Below are 4,373 nucleotides of genomic sequence, written 5' to 3' on the forward strand. Positions count from 1 at the left end.
ATATATATATATATATTTTTTCAATAGGGAGTGTTAATCCATAAGAGAAGCTCTGCCACTGCTTAAATACCTCACAGTGAAATTTGAGAAATTTATTGGGGGCGAAATCCCCATTTACAGGAAATATATAATATACGCCCAAGTTCTAGAAGTTGCCGAATTGAAGAAGTCAATATTATCACCAAGAATAATAATAATCCTAATTAAGTCTAAATCCCAAAGAAATTGGGATTGACTATATAAATTTTCATTTTTTTTCTTTAAGCTCAATTATATGATTATCATACAAAATAAAATAGAAGTGCATCCATCGTTCCAATTATTCAGCTATTGAAAATATCTAACGGGGAAAAAGACGAAAAGCAATTCTTTCCCAACTCTGATCCTAATTTTAAGCAATAAGTAGCATCTTTTGATGTTAATTTAAAGAAAAAGATGTAAAAGTCTAACATGCAGACCAAATTAACATGTTTGTGTAAACAGTAGACGAGATTTGAGTATTTTCTAGATTGCGTCTCGTCTCTAATCATATTAGGTAGAAACATAATTTACAGAAAATTAAAGCATAAATTTCGTTCATCATTTTAGATGTTGGATACAGGGGTAGCACTAAGCCATAGGTACTGAGAAATTGCTTGCAATGCTGCAACCCGATGATTATTTGCCATGCCGCATTTGGCGCAACTTGCAGTAAGATTAACAACATTTACACTGCTAAAATCAAATAGTAAAACTTTGCGTATATTGTATTCGAAGGTTCTTTTTTTACAACTATTTCTAAATATCGAAATATATTTATTTTTATTTTGGAATAGACTGAAAAACAAAAGTGTATCTTAAAATAGGATACGGAAAAGGATCATATATGCCAGTGAACTATGCGAATTAGGACAGATATACCCGTTGTTAATAATTTGGCACAGATATACCCAATCCGTCCAATACTTGCTCATTCATGCCCTTAATTTAACGGAACCACTATTTTATCTTTCTTAAATAATGAATAACCGGACCCAACCAAAATCTGTTGACCCGATCCGTTAGGATCCGACCCACCCTAATTTCAAAGATATTTTTTTGATATATTATTTTTGTTTGATTGAGAAATTGTGTGATAATCATATTTGTTTATTTGAGTAATTTGATAATCGATTTTTTTTTTATACATCATTTCGAGAAGTAATCCTACTAAAAGTAGTAATTGATATTTATTTATTATTTTAATAATATAATATTCGAATTAGTTTGTGCTTTCTTTTATCATTTTACTATCTATTTTTTTTCTCAGTGGTGCTTGTTATAAAATAATATTTGTTATAAAATAATTAATTAATAAAAATAGAAAAGAAGTAGCACTGTTTTAACAGTGGTGCTTGTTATGAATTAATATTTGTTATGAAATAATTAATTAATTAATAGAAATGGAAAAGAAGCACCACTGTTTTAACAATTTATTACTTAGTTCATAACAAATTTGTAATGCAGAAAATGATCCAATAAACTAATAATCAATCATATAATGATCACTTATCTAAACAAAAAAAAATGGATCCACCAGGTTAAGTTATAGTGAAAATGGAGTTTTTTGTATTTGTATTGGTGAAAAATACAAATAGATTGTGAGAAAAATAAAATTAGATGGTAAAATGATTGAAGAAAGCACAAACTAGTTCGAATATTATATTATTAAAATAATAAATAAATACCAATTACTACTTTTAGTAGGATTATTTTCCGAAATGATGTATAACAAAAGAAAAATCGATTATCAAATTACTCAAATAAATAAATATGATTATCACACAATTATTCAATGAAACAAAAAAAATATATCAAAAAATAACTTTGAAATAAGGGTGGGTCGGATCCTAACGGCGGGTCAGTAGATTTTGGTTGGGTCCGGTTATTCATTATTTAAGAAAGACAAAATAGTGATTCCGTTAAACTAAGGGCATGAATGAGCAAGTATTGGACGGATTGGGCATATCTGTGCCAAACTATTAACGACGGGCATATATATATATATATATATATATATATATATATATATATATATATTTATATATATATAGACCCTACGCCCTTTTTGGTACCCCTTTTTACTACGTGGTGTTGTAAGGGATGTCATTTCAATGCCATTTTGAGTTAGCTTAAACTACCAACATATTATACTCTCTTTGATTTTCATCTCCTGTCTATCTTTTAAACGATTGTGTTTTAATTACGACTAACTTGGATGAGTGATGGGACTCTTCTTCAACTATCCACAAACTTTAGTTTATTTTATGGCGAAGGATATGATTAATTCACGAAAAATGACATTCTATAGTCACTGTAAAAATAATACTCGAAAAAATATATAAAATTTATATTTTTTTTGTATATATATACATTCTGTATGTTATATACAAATTTTATACACTTTTTCGACTACCAGATGTAAATAATTTCTGGCGCGGGATAAAAGTGATAATACCCCAACTGATAAATAGACCTCAGCCCAACTCAACCCTAAATAGGAGTAAATGAAATCAATATTTACACGGCAGAATAGCCTGACAGACACCTTTACTTATTCGGCTTTGACATCCCGGTCCCCTTACTCCACATAGTTTCAATCAGGCACTTGCACTTGTTTAAAACATTAATTTTAAACACCTCGGATACGTGTGTTGTTCACTCGCGCTGATATAAATGACACATCATATCCACCTCAGATAAATTTATGCCATGTCATTATTTGTTTTTACAAAAACTACTTTTTAATAAAAATATCAAATCCATCCTTTTCTTCTCAAAAAAACCCAAACCTTCCTGCTCTCTCTCCACCATTTTATCTCTGCCTCTTTCACCTGCCACCGCCACTACAACTCACCGCCACCCTTCCTTTTCCATCTGAAAACACAATTAAACCCATTTCATTCTTTTTTCCTAATTTTTCTCCATTACTACGATCCATTCAACCAGCCATGGTGTTCTTGCCGCCACCATCGCCGGCAACCAGTCCAAAACCACCATTACTCTCCTCTTCTCTTCAAATTTATGTCATCCTTTCAAAACCCAAACAACAAATGAATTTAAAAAAAAAATCTATGCTCAAATTTTCTTTCAAGCCAAACACCCAAGAAGCAGCACCCAAAAATTGAAAAAGAAAGAGAAGAATGTTTCACTCAGTATTTCCTATCTCAAATTTCTTATTGGCCCCTTCAGCTATAGCCATTTTTTTTTTATAAAACTAACAAAATCCAGGTTCGCCATTGTCTTCAGCAGTCGATGACGACCCAATTTTGGCCTGGAGCGCTATTTTCAAGCTTCACCGTCTCATAATTCTCTGGCGTCTTCATCGGCTTCTTCCGTTATTTTGAGAAAAATAAAATTAAACAACTTTGTTCCTTGACTAGCTGCTATTTTAAGCTCTATCAATTCGGTCTTGTCATGTGTTATGCTACTAAATTTTTGTCATAGCTCCAGTTGATTGCTAAAATTGGAGGAGAAATAATGTAATGGCGTTTGGAAAGCTCTGGTTGAGAAACAAAATTTAATCTTAGAGGCTGTGGAGCCGTGCCAATTTCAATGGCGGTCTTTAGGGATTTGGGGGTAAGAAGCGGATGGGATAGAGAGCGGCGAGATAATGGCTAGCGTTGTTTTTCTTTTTTTCAGTTTTCTCTTTTATTATTTTCTAATCAAAATTTGTACAGTTACTCGCTTTTAGGAGCGTGCAATCACTTATTTTGTTTGACTCAGCAAAACAAAGGCCACGTAAGCTTGGTCAATGGTCAGAGGAATTTAAAATTAATGTTTTATACAAGTGCAAGTGCCTGATTGAAACTATGCGGAGTAGCGGGACCGGGATGTCAAACCCGAATAAGTAAAAGTATCTGCCAGGCTATTCTGCCGTATTTACACTCTACCAAAAAATAAATGACGTGAAACTTAGAACAAGAAACTTCTCATGAATTCAAATTCCTTAAATTACTTGAATTTTAATCTATAATGCACATTTTTAAACTACCAAACTAACTTTCTAACCATTATTTTCAATATTGTAAAGCATATAGAATATAGAAAAGCAACGGGGCGTTACAAAATCAAAACATAGAAACCAATTAAGAATAAGATAATGGCGTGCAAAGTGCAATACTATGCACTTTTTGAGGAACACGGCATAAAATTGATACTCAATCCAACTGCCCTGTTTTGAGGAAAAGATAATATAACAACATACACAGTAATATCCCACATCGTGGGGTAGTGTGTACGCAAACCTTACCCCTACCTTGTGAGGATAGAGATGCTGTTTCCAATAGACCATCAACTCAGAAAAGTATAAGCACCACATTAATGGAAATATAGACAAGAAGGGACGAGGAAAA

The sequence above is a fragment of the Nicotiana attenuata genome, chromosome 7 (assembly GCF_001879085.1).
Source record: "Nicotiana attenuata strain UT chromosome 7, NIATTr2, whole genome shotgun sequence".
NCBI lineage: Eukaryota > Viridiplantae > Streptophyta > Magnoliopsida > Solanales > Solanaceae > Nicotiana > Nicotiana attenuata.